Source organism: Cherax quadricarinatus, chromosome 2 (genome assembly GCF_038502225.1).
Source record: "Cherax quadricarinatus isolate ZL_2023a chromosome 2, ASM3850222v1, whole genome shotgun sequence".
Taxonomy (NCBI): domain Eukaryota; kingdom Metazoa; phylum Arthropoda; class Malacostraca; order Decapoda; family Parastacidae; genus Cherax; species Cherax quadricarinatus.
The window spans coordinates 41793771-41811706 of NC_091293.1; the positions used below are offsets into that span (position 1 = coordinate 41793771).

Sequence of the window (17936 nt, forward strand, 5' to 3'; positions counted from 1 at the left end):
TGCTGCATACTCCAGTATGGGCCTAACATACACAGTGTACAGTGTCTTGAACGATTCCTTATTAAGGTATCGGAACGCTATTCTCAGGTTTGCCAGGCGCCCGTATGCTGCAGCGGTTATTTGGTTGATGTGTGCCTCCGGTGATGTGCTCGGTGTTATGGTCACCCCAAGGTCTTTCTCCCTGAGTGAGGTCTGTAGTCTTTGTCCACCTAGCCTATACTCTGTCTGCGGTCTTCTTTGCCCCTCCCCAATCTTCATGACTTTGCATTTGGCTGGATTGAATTCGAGAAGCCAGTTACTGGACCACATGTCCAGCCTCTCCAGGTCTCTTTGCAGTCCTGCCTCATCCTCGTCCGATTTAATTCTTCTCATCAACTTCATGTCATCTGCGAACAGGGACACTTCAGAGTCTATTCCTTCCATCATGTCGTTCACATATATCAAAAATAGCACTGGTCCTAGAACTGACCCCTGTGGGACCCCGCTCGTAACAGGCGCCCACTGTGATACCTCTTCACGTACCATGACTCGTTGCTGCCTCCCTGTCAGGTATTCCCTTATCCATTGCAGTGCCCTTCCTTTTACGTGTGCCTGATCCTCCAGCTTCTGCACTAATCTCTTGTGGGGAACTGTGTCAAAGGCCTTCCTGCAGTCTAGGAAAACGCAATCTACCCAACCCTCTCTCTCATGTCTTACTTCTGTTACCTTGTCATAAAACTCCAGGAGGTTTGTGATACAAGATTTGCCTTCCATGAACCCATGCTGGTTTTCATTTATAATCTTGTTCCTTTCCAGGTGTTCGACCACTCTCCTCCTGATAATCTTCTCCATGACTTTGCACACAATACATGTCAGAGACACAGGTCTGTAGTTTAGTGCCTCGTTTCTGTTTCCTTTCTTAAATATGGGGACTACATTAGCTGTCTTCCATTTCTCAGGTAGTTGCCCAGTTTCAAGGGATGTGTTGAAGATTGTGGTTAGAGGCACACACAGCATCTCTGCTCCTTCTCTAAGGACCCATGGGGAGATGTTGTCCGGTCCCATCGCCTTTGAGGTGTCAAGGTCACTTAAGAGCTTTTTCACCTCCTCCTCAGTTGTTCGTATGTCATCCAACACTTGTTGGTATATTCCCTCTTGATGTTCCCTTCTGTTCTGTCTTCCCACAGCCCTTCCTGTCTCTACTGTAAAAACTTCCTTAAATCTCCTGTTCAGCTCCTCACATACCTCCTGATCATTTCTTGTGAGTTCTCCACCTTCTGTCCTTAATCTGATCACCTGGTCTTTGACTGTTGTCTTCCTCCTGATGTGGCTATATAACAGTTTCGGGTCTGTCTTGATTCTCGATGCTATGTCATTTTCATACTGTCGCTGGGCCTCCCTCCTTACCTGTGCGTACTCATTCCTGGCTCTGCGACTGATCTCCCTATTTTCGTGTGTTCTCTGCCTTCTGTACTTTTTCCATTCTCTATTGCACTTTGTTTTTGCCTCCTTACACCGTCGGGTGAACCAGGGGCTTGTTCTGGTCTTCCCGTTGTTACTGTTGCCCTTGGGAATGAACCTTTCCACTGCCTCCTTGCATTTTGTTGCTACATATTCCATCATTTCATTTACTGGCTTTCCTGCCAGTTCTCTGTCCCACTGGACCTCCCGCAGGAAGTTCTTCAACCCTATGTAGTCCCCTCTTTTATAGTCAGGCTTTTCCCATTCTACTCCTGTTATTCTCTCCACTTGCAGCTCTACTATGTATTCAAAGCACAGAACCACGTGGTCGCTAGCTCCTAGGGGACTCTCATACTTGATGTCCTCAATGTCTGAGCTGCCCAGGGTGAACACAAGGTCCAATCTTGCTGGTTCATCCTCCCCTCTCACTCTGGTAGTGTCCTTAACATGTTGGTGCATGAGGTTTTCCAGCACCACGTCCAACATCCTGGCTCTCCATGTTTCGGGACCCCCATGTGGCTCCAGGTTTTCCCAGTCAATCTCCCTGTGGTTGAAATCCCCCATAACCAGCAACTTTGCTCTGCTGGAGTGAGCTCTTCTTGCCACCTCAGCAAGTGTGTCCACCATTGCTCTGTTGCTCTCTTCATATTCCTCTCTTGGCCTCCTGCAGTTCTGTGGTGGATTATACATCACTGCAATGACCACTTTGTGTTCCCCAGACTGAAGTGTACCTGCTATGTAGTCTCTTTCTCCCGTCTCATCTATTCCTTCCATTTTCTCGAATTTCCATCTGTTTTTTACGAGCAGAGCAACCCCACCTCCCCCCCTGCCCCTTCTATCTTTCCTCATGATCTGGTATCCTGGTGGGAAGATTGCATCTGTTATTGTCTCCATGAGTTTTGTTTCTGTAACTGCTATGATGTCTGGGGACTTCTCATTGATTCTTTCTGGCCATTCCTCATGTTTATTCGTTAATCCATCTGCATTTGTGTACCAAACCTTCAACTTCTGTTCTAATACTGTAACTGTGGTGCGGGGGGTGGAAACAGAGGGATCGGTGTGTGATGGTTGGTTTGGATTGTTCAGTTGCCTTGGGGGTGTGTTTGTGTGTGTGTGTGTGTGTGTTTGTGTGTGTGTTTGTGTGTGTGTGTTTGTGTGTGTACTCACCTATTTGTGGTTGCAGGGGTCGAGTCTTAGCTCCTGGCCCCGCCTCTTCACCGGTTGCTACTGGGCTCTCTCTCTCCCCGCTCCATGAGCTTTATCAAACCTCGTCTTAAAACTGTGTATGGTTCCTGCCTCCACTACGTCATTTTCTAGGCTATTCCACTGCCTTACAACTCTATGACTGAAGAAATACTTCCTAATATCTCTCTGACTCATTTGTGTCTTCAACTTCCAATTGTGGCCTCTTGTTTCTGTGTCCCCTCCCTGGAACATCCTGTCTTTGTCCACCTTGTCTTTTCCACGCAGTATTTTATATGTCGTTATCATGTCTCCCCTGACCCTCCTGTCCTCCAGTGTCGTCAGGCCGATTTCCCTTAATCTTTCTTCATAGGACATTCCCCTTAGCTCTGGAACTAACCTTGTCGCAAACCTTTGTACTTTCTCTAGTTTCTTGACGTGCTTTATCAAGTGCGGGTTCCAAACAGGTGCTGCATACTCCTGTATGGGCCTGACATACACGGTGTACAGTGTCTTGAACGATTCCTTACTAAGGTATCGGAATGCTGTTCTCAGGTTTGCCAGGCGCCCATATGCTGCAGCAGTTATCTGGTTGATGTGTGCTTCCGGAGACATGCTCGGTGTTATACTCACCCCAAGATCTTTCTCCTTGAGTGAGGTTTGCAGTCTTTGGCCACCTAGCCTATACTCGGTCTGTGGTCTTCTGTGCCCTTCCCCTATCTTCATGACTTTGCATTTGGCAGGATTAAATTCGAGAAGCCATTTGCTGGACCAGGTGTCTAGTCTGTCCAGGTCTCTTTGAAGTCCTGCCTGGTCCTCATCAGATTTAATTCTCCTCATTAACTTCACATCATCTGTAAACAGGGACACTTCTGAGTCTAACCCTTCCATCATGTCGTTCATGTCGTTCGTGTGTGTGTGTGTGTGTGTGTGTGTGTGTGTGTGTGTGTTTGTGTGTGTATGTATGTGTGTGTATGTGTATGTGTGTGTGTGTGTGTGCGTGTGTGTATATATATGTGTGTGTATGTGTGTATGTGTGTGTGTGTACTCACCTATTTGTGGTTGCAGGGGTCGGATCCTAGCTCCTGGCCCCGCCTCTTCACCGGTTGCTACTGGGCCCTCTCTCTCCCCGCTCCATGAGCTTTATCAAACCTCGTCTTAAAACTGTGTATGGTTCCTGCCTCCACTACGTCATTTTCTAGGCTATTCCACTGCCTTACAACTCTATGACTGAAGAAATACTTCCTAATATCTCTCTGACTCATTTGTGTCTTCAACTTCCAATTGTGGCCTCTTGTTTCTGTGTCCCCTCCCTGGAACATCCTGTCTTTGTCCACCTTGTCTATTCCACGCAGTATTTTATATGTCGTTATCATGTCTCCCCTGACCCTCCTGTCCTCCAGTGTCGTCAGGCCGATTTCCCTTAATCTTTCTTCATAGGACATTCCCCTTAGCTCTGGAACTAACCTTGTCGCAAACCTTTGTACTTTCTCTAGTTTCTTGACGTGCTTTATCAAGTGCGGGTTCCAAACAGGTGCTGCATACTCCAGTATGGGCCTGACATGCACGGTGTACAGTGTCTTGAATGATTCCTTACTAAGGTATCGGAATGCTGTTCTCAGGTTTGCCAGGCGCCCATATGCTGCAGCAGTTATCTAATTGATGTGTGCTTCCGGAGACATGCTCGGTGTTATACTCACCCCAAGATCTTTCTCCTTGAGTGAGGTTTGCAGTCTTTGGCCACCTAGCCTATACTCTGTCTGTGGTCTTCTGTGCCCTTCCCCTATCTTCATGACTTTGCATTGTGTGTGTGTATGTGTGTGTGTGTGTGTGTGTGTGTGTGTGTGTGTGTGTGCTGGTAGATGGAAGTCGCAGTCTGGGAGCAGTAACGTGTTTTCTAAATGAATACGAATTCTTTCCAAACAACATATTCGCACATTCGAACATACACTTAACACTTAACATGGTAAGGAGCGGAGGTCTTTCGTCTCCTTACCATGATGAAGTCACGGTGAACGAATGAGTCATTGATGGACATTCCCTCGAGGACAGCAAATATGACAGCTAGAATAAAATGCCTTAATACTGTGAATGTGGCCACTGTACCTTGGCAGCTAAAAGCCCCATAAGAAAAGAACTGGTACATAAGAGGAAGGGAACATCCAAGAGAAACCAAATGTATTCTGGTCAGTGCGTGATCCGAGGAAGGCATCACATCCCCTGTAGGTCATTGCGCACGAGAGGAAATGAAGATTATGACACAAGTTTTCAATGCTCTTACATATTAACGTTGAAGATCTGAAGTGAATCAGAAGAGGTATTTACTAGTTATAACATGGACGCTGATGTTCTCGTTTCTCCAGTAAAAATGTAAAATGAGGACATACAGGACCATTAACTAATTCAAACCACTAAGAAACACCCGCTTTGAAACCAAGATGAAGAGTAATTCGCTTGTTATCTCCAGGAAACCAATATCCTAAAATACACCAGCACATCAAGGTTGAAGCCGCTCAGAACATGCATTATCAAGTTACTAGCGTTGAGGGATGAAGGCAGTGAGATGAGGCACTCAAACTTTGTCACATGTAAAATCAGTAATTAAGTTTTCAAGGTTTCTTCCACTAAATAAAATCAATCTGAACTTTCTTCTAAGACTGATCAGCGTTTAAGATTTAAGAAAGAAAGTATACATGTAGATAATTACATACATTTCATTTAAACTTTTGGAACAAAACAACGTTCAGTGGTCTAGATGCACACAGACATTACGCAGAAAGTACATTACGCAGATTTAAGAACATAAGAACATAAGAACGAAGGAACACTGCAGAAGGCCTACTGGCCCATGCGAGGCAGGTCCAAGTCTCCTACCGGCTTAAGCCAATGCACCCAACCTAGTCAGGTCAGGTCACAGGTCAGGTCAGATTTAACCAAGCAAAACCCAGTAAAGTCAAACACTGTAACTTACAGTATTTCTGATCAGGAGAAACATTCTCCGGATATTTCATAGAAAGCAATTTGATTAATAAAAACTGGTGTATTCAAACCTTCACACACTTAAATCTTGGTGAAGCTTCCTTCGAGGAAAATATATCAGCACTGTAAGTTTAAAGCCCATGTGCAACATCTGGATATCTTTATTGTAGACGTTTCGCCATCCAGTGGCTTTATCAATACAGATTCTAGGACATAATAGGAAGACAGTAGAACTATATACAAAAGATGAGGTAATCAGTCCCTCGGCCTTGGAGTTAGTGTTCACAGCATCGTGGTGGAGGAGATATCCAGATGTTGCACATGTGTCTTAACTTTCATATTGTCGGTATTTTATACCTTTCTTGCACAAGTTTAAAGCCGACCAGAGAACACATTCTCCAGTTATTGCATGGAATCCAACAAAATGTGTACCTACACAACCTAAACCCAAATGAACGCCTCATCTATTTCATAAGTGTAATCAGCAATTAAAGACTGAAGCCATTCAGAATCTTTGTAGTATTTTAATTGGGAGAGAATAGCAAACCACTGGGCGTTTCATAACATCTCTAAAAGGCATTCAGATTCAATCCAAAGAAGAAGAGGGTAATTCCAGTTCCTCGGATCAAGAGCGATTCACCAACATCTAAGCAAAAATAATGCAATATAAAAATTAAGCTATACCATAAATTAGGCCCATATGCAACACGAGTATCTTTACTGAGGAAACGTATCGCCACACAGTTGTTTTATCAGTCCAATACGAAGAAGAATGGTGAAGATCAGGAGTTTGAGGTAATCAGTCCCTCAGGCTGGAGTCGATGTAATCACTCCATGAGTCATGAAAAGAATGCAGCATATACGCGAAGGTACTCAAATGTTGCACATGTGTCTAATTTATCAACTAGTCGGTTCTCTGAACCATTTATCTACATTCAAAGCAATGACATTATGAAATAAAAAATGGTAATATGGGGTCTAAACACTCCCTTAACAACAACAACTTTCGTCTAAGTAGGATACGTGATTGCTGAAGTCGATCAAAAGAAAATTTCTGCAATTATTCCATTGAAACCAATTTAAGGGATAACTTATATAAAATTAAGCAGAGGGCACCTGCACTTACAAATAGTTGACCAGGGTTGAAAATGTTTTGTTAGTGGGAAGGATTTTAAAGGACCTGCCTAGTATGGGCCAACAGGTCTGCTGCAGTGTTCCTCCTTTCTTATGTTCTGTTAAAATGTGAAGTCAATCAGATATGAAGTTGTAAAAGAATGGTATACAATACCGACAAGATGAAGATATAGACACATGTGCAACATCTGGGTATCTTTACTGTAGACGTATCGCCATCCATTGGCTTTATCAATACAGATTCTTGGACATAATCTGAAGACAGTAGAACTATATACAAAAGATGAGGTAATCAGTCCCTCAGCCTTGGAGTTGGCGTGAAGAACATCGTAGTCGTGTAGACTCAGGAGCAGAGGCAAGGAGGCTGGCGCTTAAATACTAATCCTCAAGTGGAAAGGAGGACAGGTATTGATAAAGTCACTGGATGGCGAAACGTCTGCAATAAAGATACCCAGATGTTGCACATGTGTCTAAATCATTCAGATATGAAGTTATAACGTTATGACGTTATAACTTCATATCCTTGTAGAAGTTAAATGGGACAAGAACACTGTAGCTTACAACTGGACGTACTCTAACTCCAAGGTTATAATCATAAGAACGTAAGAACGAAGAAACACTGCAGCAGGCCTACTGGCCCATGCGAGGCAGGTCCAAGTCTTCTACCGGCTTAAGCCAATGCACCCAACCTAGTCAGGTCAGGTCACATTGACTTAAGGGTCATAAGAACATAAGAACATAAGAAAGGAGGAACACTGCAGCAGGCCTGTTGGCCCATACTAGGCAGGTCCTTTACAATTCATCCCACTAACAAACATTTGACCCACCCAATTTTCAATGCTACCCAAGAAATAAGCTCTGATGTGCAAGTCCCACTCAAATCCAACCCCTCCCACTCATGTACTTATCCAACCTAAATTTGAAACTACCCAAAGTCCTAGCCTCAATAACCCAACTAGGTAGACTGTTCCACTCATCAACTACCCTATTTCCAAACCAATACTTGCCTATGTCCTTTCTAAATCTAAACTTATCTAATTTAAATCCATTACTGCGGGTTCTCTCTTGGAGAGATATCCTCAAGACCTTGTTAATATCCCCTTTATTAACACCTATCTTCCATTTATACACTTCGATCAGGTCTCCCCTCATTCTTCGTCTAACAAGTGAATGTAACTTAAGAGTCTTCAATCTTTCTTCATAAGGAAGATTTCTAATGCTATGTATTAATTTAGTCATCCTACGCTGAATGTTTTCTAACGAATTTATGTCCATTCTGTAATATGGAGACCAGAATTGAGCTGCATAATCTAGGTGAGGCCTTACTAATGATGTATAAAGCTGCAGTATGACCTCTGGACTTCTGTTGCTTACACTTCTTGATATAAATCCCAGTAATCTATTTGCCTTATTACGTACGCTTAGGCATTGCTGTCTTGGTTTAAGGTTGCTGCTTACCATAACCCCCAAGTCCTTTTCGCAATCTGTATGGTTAAGTTCTACATTATTTAACTTATAAGTGCTAGGGTTATGGACACTCCCGAGCTTCAGAACCTTGCATTTATCTACATTGAACTGCATCTGCCACTTTTCTGACCAAGAGTAGAGTTTGTCTAAATCCTCCTGAAGTTCCCTAACATCTACGTTTGAATCAATTATCCTACCTATCTTCGTGTCATCGGCGAATTTGCTCATATCACTAGTAATTCCTTCATCAAGATCATTGATATATATTATAAACAACAACGGGCCCAAGACTGATCCCTGTGGAACGCCACTTGTTACTGATCCCCACTCGGATTTAACCCCATTTATGGACACTCTTTGCTTCCTGTCTGTGAGCCATGATTCGATCCACGAGAGCACCCTTCCCCCAATGCCATGAGCTGCTACTTTCTTCAACAGTCTTTGGTGCGGAACTCTGTCAAATGCCTTACTAAAATCTAAGTAAATAATATCAAATTCTTTGTCGTGGTCAACAGCCTCAAAAGCTTTACTGAAGAAAGTTAATAAATTAGTTAGACAAGACCGGCCTCTTGTGAATCCATGCTGAGTATCATTAATCAAGCTATGCTTATCGAGATGGCTTCTTATAATCTCAGCTATAATTGACTCTAGTAATTTGCCTACAATTGAGGTCAGGCTTATTGGGCGGTAATTTGACGGTAACGACTTGTCCCCTGTTTTAAAAATAGGAATTACATTAGCCATCTTCCACATATCAGACACTGCACCTGTTTGAAGAGATAAATTAAAAATATTAGTTAATGGTTCACAGACTTCCATTTTGCATTCCTTTAGAACCCTTGAAAAAACCTCATCAGGACCCGGTGACTTATTTTGCTTCAGTCTGTCTATCTGCTTCACAACCATTTCACTAGTGACTGTGATGTTACATAATTTATCTTCTTCTGATCCACTATAAAAATTAATTACCGGAATATTATTAGTGTCTTCCTGTGTAAAAACCGAGAGAAAATAATTATTTAAAATCGAGCACATTTCATTCTCTTTGTCAGTAAGATGCCCATAGTTATTTTTAAGGGGACCTATCTTATCTCTGACTTTTGTTCTATATACCTGGAAAAAACTTTTTGGGTTAGTTTTAGAATCCCTAGCAACTTTAATTTCATAGTCCCTTTTAGCTTTTCTTATCCCCTTTTTAATGTCCCTCTTAGTGTCAATATACTGATTCATAAGATGACCCTCGCCTCTTTTGATACGCCTATAAATTCCTTTCTTATGCCCTAGTAGATATTTCAGCCTATTATTCATCCATTTTGGGTCATTTCTATTTGATCTAATTTCTTTATAAGGGATAAATGTTCTTTGAGCAGCATGTATTGTGTTCAGAAAACTGTCATATTGATAGCTCTCTTCGTTACCCCAGTCAACAGATGATAAGTGTTCTCTAAGCCCATCGTAATCTGCTAAGCGAAAATCTGGGACTGTTACTGAGTTATCCCTACTATCATACTTCCATTCAATTCTAAATGTAATTGATTTGTGGTCGCTAGCACCCAGTTCTTCTGAAACTTCTAAATTATTAACAAGGGATTCATTGTTTGCCAGAACTAAGTCAAGCAGGTTATTACCCCTTGTAGGTTCTGTCACAAACTGCTTCAGAAAACAATCCTGAACTACTTCTAAGAAGTCGTATGATTCTAAATTCCCAGTCAAGAAATTCCAATCAATATGACTAAAGTTAAAGTCTCCTAGAATTACTACATTATCGTGCCTTGTGGCCCTAACAATTTCCTCCCATAGTAGTCTTCCCTGGTCCCTATCTAAATTTGGGGGACGGTATATCACACCTAAAGTTAATTTTTCATGCCCCTCTGAGAATTCTATCCAAACAGACTCTGTATGTGTTACTTCAGACTTAATACCCGTTTTAATGCAACAGTTCAAGCGATCTCGGACATACAATGCCACCCCACCCCCCTTCCCGATACTTCTATCTACTTGGAACAATTTGAAACCCTGAATGTGACATTCTGCAGGCATGTCCCGACTTTTTGAATTAAACCACGTCTCAGTAATGGCAAATACATCTATGTTACCTGCACTAGCAACTAGTCTCAACTCGTCCATCTTATTCCTAGCACTGCGACTATTTGTGTAATATATACTTAAGGACCCTCCTTTCTCTTTATCATTCCTGCTCCTTTCTGTTATTCTACTAAACCTATTACTGTCCTTGTCAATTAGTGCCACTGGCTTTCCGATATCCACCTCATTTTGCCTATTACTAGTTCTCCTAGTACTCATATTACTACCCTGAGACTTCACAGTTTTCCCGCAGAAACCCATACCACTAACTATTCCTAGTTTAAAGACCTAACAGCTCCCTCCACTGCGTTGGCCAGTGCTCCCACCCCACACCTAGATAAGTGAACCCCATCCCTGGCATACATGTCATTTCTGCCATAGAAGAGGTCCCAGTTGTCAATGAATGTCACCGCATTTTCCTTACAGTATTTGTCCAGCCAGCAATTGACACCAATTGCTCTGGACAACCATTCATTACCAACACCTCTTCTTGGCAAAATGCCACATATAACAGGGCGCCCCCCCTTCTTCCTAATCATGTCTATAGCTGTCCTGAACTTTCTAACTAAATCCTCACTTCTACGCTTGCCTACATCATTGCCTCCAGCACTGAGGCAAATAATAGGATTGATCCCATTACCGTTCATGATGTTGTCAAGCCGGCTAACAATGTCCTCCATCCCAGCCCCAGGAAAGCATACCCTTTGTCTCCTACTCCTGTCCTTCAAGCAGAATGCCCTATCCATGTATCTAACCTGGCTATCCCCAACAACAACAATATTCTTACCTTCCTTGTTGTCGTTCGTCGTGACGATCCCAGTAGTAGACTCACATTCGTCGGGTAGCACCGAGAATGCGTTGGAGGTTTCCACGGGAGTTTCCACAGCAGTCTCTTTCTTCTTCATCGTTTCTGGCTTTCCATTCGTCTTCTTGATCGTCAACTTCGTCGTCCCCTGCTGTCCAGCCACTGACCACGATCCCTTCTTGACCTGAGGACTCGAAACAGGAGGACTACTACGAATCCTCTTGTTTTCCTCGGTCAATCGCCGTATCTCCATCTTCGCTGCCCTCAATTCTTCCTTAAGTTGCTGGTAAAGTTGCTCGATGGAGGGCATCTTGGTTCAGTCCACGGGAGCAAACAAGACACTTCTTCACAGAGTTAAGTATAGGTCAGCACTCAAAGTACAGGTCACCACTCAAGAGCACACAAACAGGTCTTCACAGAGCTAAGTACACGTCACCATTACGTGTCTTTCTAAACCAGCACACTATTTACATCCCCTTTATTTATTCCTGTCTTCCATTTATACACCTTAATCATATCCCCCTAATTCTACGTCTTTCTAGAGAGTGCAGATTCAGGGCCCTTAGTCTATCCTCATTGGGAAGATTTCTGATACATGGGATCAACTTTGTCAATCTCCTTTGTACATTTTCCAGAGCATTTATATCCATTCTGTAATACGGTGACCAAAACTGCGCAGCATAATTTAAATGAGGCCTAACCAAGGATGTATAGAGTTGAAGAACAACCTGAGGACTCCTATTATTTATGCTTCTTGATATGAAGCCAAGGATTCTGTTAGCTTTATTGCGAACACTTATGCACTGTTGTCTTGGTTTCAGATTACTGCTAACCAGAACTCCTAAATCTTTTTCGCAATCCATAATATTAGGATCTACCCTTTAAACATTATAACCCTTTAAACATTATAACCATTAATGTTTAAAGGGTGGACGGGTAAGCCAGCAGAAGGCCTCGGTCAGATGACCAAAAAGCTCCAATGACGGGTTATCATATGATTAAGACTCACGTCAGGAAACACTTGTCCTGTTTCCTGGCAAACATTACCTAACCTCGTACTGTATAAACCATACCACGGGTGGGGTTAGAATCCGAGATCAGAGAATCTCAAAACTCCAGACCGTCTCGTCAGCTTCACGTAACGGTCTGGAGTTTTTGTCACGTGGGTTCGATAACGTGGATGGGATAAAAATACTCACATAGGCTGGTTAGTAAGTATAATTATAACGGAAGTATGGGAAGCGCCAACAGCCGCCCTGTCTCTCTCTGCTCCCTATCTCAGACTGACCCACCAGCACCTACAGGGTGAGTGGTGTTTGAAAACATGCTATGGTCAGCAGCAACATGAATAACAGTCAGTGATTCACACAGAGGGTTGGTAGTGAGTCATCTACTGGTACACTGGTTACTGGTAACTGGTTACTAGGAACTGGTACTACTACTGAGATTTTGAGACTCTCTTATCGCGGGTTCTAACCCCACCCGTGGTATGGTTATTACCATTTCGTGAGTTCACCAAACTTTTGAAAATTAAACACATTATAAAAACGTGAGTTTTCAATATTTCTCAAATTTCTTTTTGCAGCTGTTTTATTCAAAATTCTCTACAATCCTCTAAGAAAAAATATATTTTATTTTTTAAGACCAATTTGATACAAAATTTATAAAATTGACAAACAGAAATTCAGAAATTCAGTTAAAAAATGCTGTCGATTAAGATGCACCAATTCTTAAATATCTGAAGCCGACATAAGAAGGAAGGAGCACTGCTGCGGACCTACTGGCTCATTGTGGGGAATTTCGTGATTCCCCAGAACCGTTATACTCCCTAGATGGGGGAATGTTGTGGACGGGGGAGACGACGCCTATGAGGTACCAACTTCTGTACATAGACTTAATTCTTAGACTTAGCAACTCTTTAGGCTACTTACACTCTACCATTACTACTTAATACAACATTTATTTAGACTAAGTTAGAGATAGTCATCTAACTTAACGTATCAAATACACATTAAATAGGCCACAGGCAGCGTCTTTCCCGCCAAGAAGTGCCCACGGGGTAGCTGAGCCAACAGCGAGGAGTCACGGTGGAAATATAAACACATGTGCAGTATAATGTGATCCTTTATTGACAACGTTTCGCCCACACAGTGAGCTTTTTCAAGTCACAAACAGATCTACCTGGGGTGGAAGGTACGCGAGTATTTATAGTCAGGTTCAGAATGTTGAGGTCAGGTGGAGAATGCTGCATCTGATGATCTACCGAGTGGGGTTATAGAGTCTAAAATCTTGGGTAGCTTGGAAGGAAGATTGGATAAGTATGTGAGTAGACCTTCTGCAGTGTTCCTCCATTCCTGTTCTTATGTGGGATAGTGATGAAGAAGTTTCTTGGCAAGTGGTTAGTTATGTTATAGAAGCCATTGTTCTGGTTGAAGTTGTTGGATATAGAGATAAGCGATGATTCCAGGATTCTTCGGTATTGAGTGTTGTCTTCTCTGGCGATAAATGGTTGTGTGAATTGCAGTGTTGTACACAGGCATTCCTTGGATCGTCAGTCCTGCATGCATATTGGTGTTCTGAAATACGTGTTTGGAGGTCTCCTGATGTTTCGCCCACGTATTATTTGCTGCAGTCATTACAAGGGATTCTAGGTAGTAGGTTGGTAGACAGCAACCGCCCAGGGAGGTACTACCGTCCTGCCAAGTGAGTGTAAAACGAAAGCCTGTAATTGTTTTACATGATGGTAGGATTGCTGGTGTCCTTTTTTCTGTCTCATGAACATGCAAGTTTTCAGGTACGTCTTGCTACTTCTACTTACACTTAGGTCCCACTACACATACATGTACAAGCACATATATACACACCCCTCTGGGTTTTCTTCTATTTTCTTTCTAGTTCTTATTCTTGTTTATTTCCTCTTATCTCCATGGGGAAGTGGAACAGAATTCTTCCTCCGTAAGCCATGCGTGTTGTAAGAGGCGACTAAAATGCCGGGAGCAAGGGGCTAGTAACCTCTTCTCCTGTATATATTACTAAATGTAAAAGGAGAAACTTTCGTTTTTCCTTTTGGGCCACCCCGCCTCGGTGGGATACGGCCGGTGTGTTGAAAGAAAGAAGATTACAAGGGATTATGTATACTCCTGCAGAGGATGGAAGCTTGTCCTGTCTATTACTGGTAATGTCCTTGATGGTCGTGGTTGTGGAGGTAGATACTTGGAATGAGGTATTGGAAAAGATATTGGAAACGTGTTTGGCAATGGAGTTGGTGGGGAGGATTATGTATCTCTTCTCGGCAGTGTCTTCTCTGGGTGTGTTGAAGATGTTTAATGCCCGTCGTCTGCAGTCTCTGATGAAGTGATGAGGATAGTGAAGTTTGGAAAATACTTGTTCAATTATAGTGCATTATACTGCATATGTGTTTGTATTTCCATTGTGTCGGTATTTTATACCATTTATTTCCAGCGAGGAGTCACATTTGAGCAGTAAGAAGGGCGACTTCCCAAACATAAACCTTGCGCAGTGAATTACCATTCATATATTATACAACCCACCGCAGGCAGGCGAGGGACTCACTAACTGGAGCAGGCAGTTGCGTGACTCATACAGGTAGTTCTCAGGTATCCCCCGACCCCAACACTACCTCATGAGTATTGGTGAATGCATTCAGGTATACACATGTGCATAGAGGTGGCACTACCACTACCAGAGACGTATCATATCAACTGTCTGATACGACAGTCTTCACACAGCCTCCTGTGTGGTAATATAGGTGAGTTTATTTCAGGAACTAGAACGGGGCGGCAGGCTCTAGGCTGAATTTCATGACTGAAATAGGGACCACTAACCCTACCCAGTTGTGAACACACACACACACTGCCTCTATTCTACACACTCATGTTAGGCAGGTTCAACTTACACCCACCCTCACTGAATCTACCCGGGAGTTTGTTCCACTTATCCACAACTTTATAACTAAACCAGTGCTTTCCTATCTCCTTTCTAAATCTAAATTTTTCCAATTTGAATCTATTGCTGCGAGTCTTGTCATGGTTAGATATTTTTAGCCCCTTATTTACATCCCCTTTATTTATTCATGTTTTTCATTTGTACACCTCGATTATTTTTTTTTATTTTTTTTATTAACACATCGGCCGTTTCCCACCAAGATAGGGTGGCCCGAGAAAGAAAATCCTTTACCATCATTCACTCCATCACTGCCTTGCCAGAGGCGTGCTTACACTATAGTTATAAAACTGCAACATTAACACCAATCCTTCAGAGTGCCGACACTGTACTTCCCATCTCCAGGACTCAAGTCTGGCCTGCCAGTTTCCCTCAGTCCCTTTGTAAATGTTACCTTGCTCACACTCCAACAGCACGTCAAATCATAAAAAGCATCTGTCTCCATTCACTCCTAACACACTCTTGCTGGAAGTCCAAGCCCCTCGCACACTAAAGCTCCTTTACCCCCTCCCTCCAACCTTCCCTAGGCCAACCCCTACCCCGCCTTCCATCCATTATATATTTATACACTTTCGATATCATTCTATTTCGTTCCATTCTCTCTACATGTCCGAACCACCTCAACAACCCCTCCTCAGTCCTCTGGATAATAATTTTGGTAATCCTGCACCTCCTCCTAATTTCCAAACTACGAATTTTCTGCATTATATTCACATCATACATTGCCTCACACATTGCATCACACTGCCTCCAACCTTCTCCTTGTTGCAACATTCATCACCCATGCTTCACACCCATATAAGAGCGTTGATAAAGCTATGCTCTCATAAATTCCCCTCTTTGCTTCCATGAACAGAGTTCTTTGTCTCAACAGACTCCTCAGTGCACCGCTCACCTTTTTCCCCTCATCAATTCTATGATTCACCTCATCTTTCATAGACCCATCCGCTGACACGTCCACTCCTAAATATCTGAATGCATTTACCTCCTCCATACTCTCTCCCTCCAATCTGATATCCAATCTTTAGTTACCTATTTTTTTTTGTTATCTTCATCACCTTACTCTTTCCTATATTCACTTTTAATTTTCTTTTTTTGCATACCCTACCAAACTCATCTACCAACCTCCGCAACTTCTCTTCAGAATCTCCTAAAAGCACAGAGCAAAGAGCAACTGTGACAACTCCCACTTTGTGTTAGATTCTTTATCTTTTAACCCCACACCTCTTGACAACACCCGAGCATTCACTTCTCTTACAACCCCATTTATAAAGATATTGAACAACCATAGTGACATCACACATCTTTGTCTAAGGCCTACTTTTACTGGAAAATAATCTCCCTCTCTCCTACATACCTGAGCCTCATTATCCTCGTAAAAACTTTTCACTGCTTTCCATAACCTACCTCTTATTCCATACATTTGCAATATCTGGCACATTGCCCCCCCTATCCACCCTGTCATACGCCTTTTCCAAATGCATAAATGCCACAAAAACCTCTTTACCCTTATCTAAAACACTTGGTCTACACACTTGGTCTGTCAACGGCCATACCACGTTGAATACACCGCTTCTCGTCCGATCAGCGAAGTTAAGCAACGTTGGGTTTGGTTAGTACTTGGATGGGTGACCGCCTGGGAACACCAAATGCTGTTGGCATTAAACGTGGCCCGGTGTCCTGGTGGCTAAAGCTCCCGCTTCACACACGGAGGGTCCGGGTTCGATTCCCGGCGGGTGGAAACATTCCGACACGTTTCCTTACACCTATTGTCCTGTTCACCTAGCAGCAAATAGGTACCTGGGTGTTAGTCGACTGGTGTGGGTCGCATCCTGGGGGACAAGATTAAGGACCCCAATGGAAATAAGTTAGACAGTCCTCGATGACGCACTGACTTTCTTGGGTTATCCTGGGTGGCTAACCCTCCGGGGTTAAAAATCCGAACAAAATCTTATCTTACCCCTACCCTTCCTCGGGGCTCCTTCATCTGCTCTCCTACTCTCCGTCTTACTCTTAATTCTTTCAATCATATTTCCCCTAGTTCTATGTCTTTTTAGAGAATGCAGATTCAGTGCCCTTAGTCTGTCCTCGTAGGGAATATTTCTGATTCACAGGATCAACTTTGTCATCCTTCTCTGTACTTTTCCTTTCTGTAATGCGGTAACCATAACTGAGCAACTTAATCTAAATGAGGCCTAACCAACAATATATAGAGTTGAAGTATACATGAGGACTCGTGTTGTTTATATTTTTTGATAAGAAGCCAAGAATACTATTCACTTCATTGCAAACACTTATGCACTGTTGTCTTAGCTTTAGATACTGCTAACCAAAATTCCTAAAAAAAAAAAAAAAAAAAAAACATTCAAAATAATTAAGACCTATATTTTTATAGTTTGAAAGTGTCGTGGTTATTTTCTTTTCCAAGGATTGGAACTTTACATTTGTCTACATTAATCTGCATCTGCCACTTATCAGACTTTAAAAGTAGAACCTCTTCCAACGCCTTGAACTAAGACTTAAAGACACTACAGAAGTAAGCTATGGGGCTCTGTAACACCACACTAATGAATATTAAAATGGTATACAATACCGACTGGTTGATAAACAAGACACACGTGCAACAGTTAGGCATCATCATTCCGAAACGTTTCGCCTACAAAGCAGGTTTCTTCAGTCGAGTACAGAAGAGTGTGAAGAAGCAGTAAAGATGTAAAGACGATGTCATTAGTCCATCACCGTGGACAGTGGTCAGTCCCTCAGCCTCGGGCTAAGGAACTGTTGCACATGTCTTACTTATCAACCAGACTAGTCCCCCCCAAACGAATTCATTCTGACGAGGACATTAGAACACTCCAGGAAGATTTGAGTAGACTGATGC

The 17936-nt window shown here is 42.7% G+C and overlaps 1 protein-coding gene and 1 non-coding gene across 2 annotated transcripts in view; both read left to right on the forward strand.

Annotated features, from left to right (window-relative positions):
• Window positions 1-17936, forward strand: part of LOC128706584 (cell adhesion molecule 3) — a 412130-nt gene that overhangs the window by 62896 nt on the left and 331298 nt on the right. The window lies entirely within an intron of this gene.
• LOC128684739 (5S ribosomal RNA) lies at window positions 16598-16716 on the forward strand. The gene has a single exon (XR_008406411.1). It is a non-coding gene; the product is annotated as a 5S ribosomal RNA (ribosomal RNA).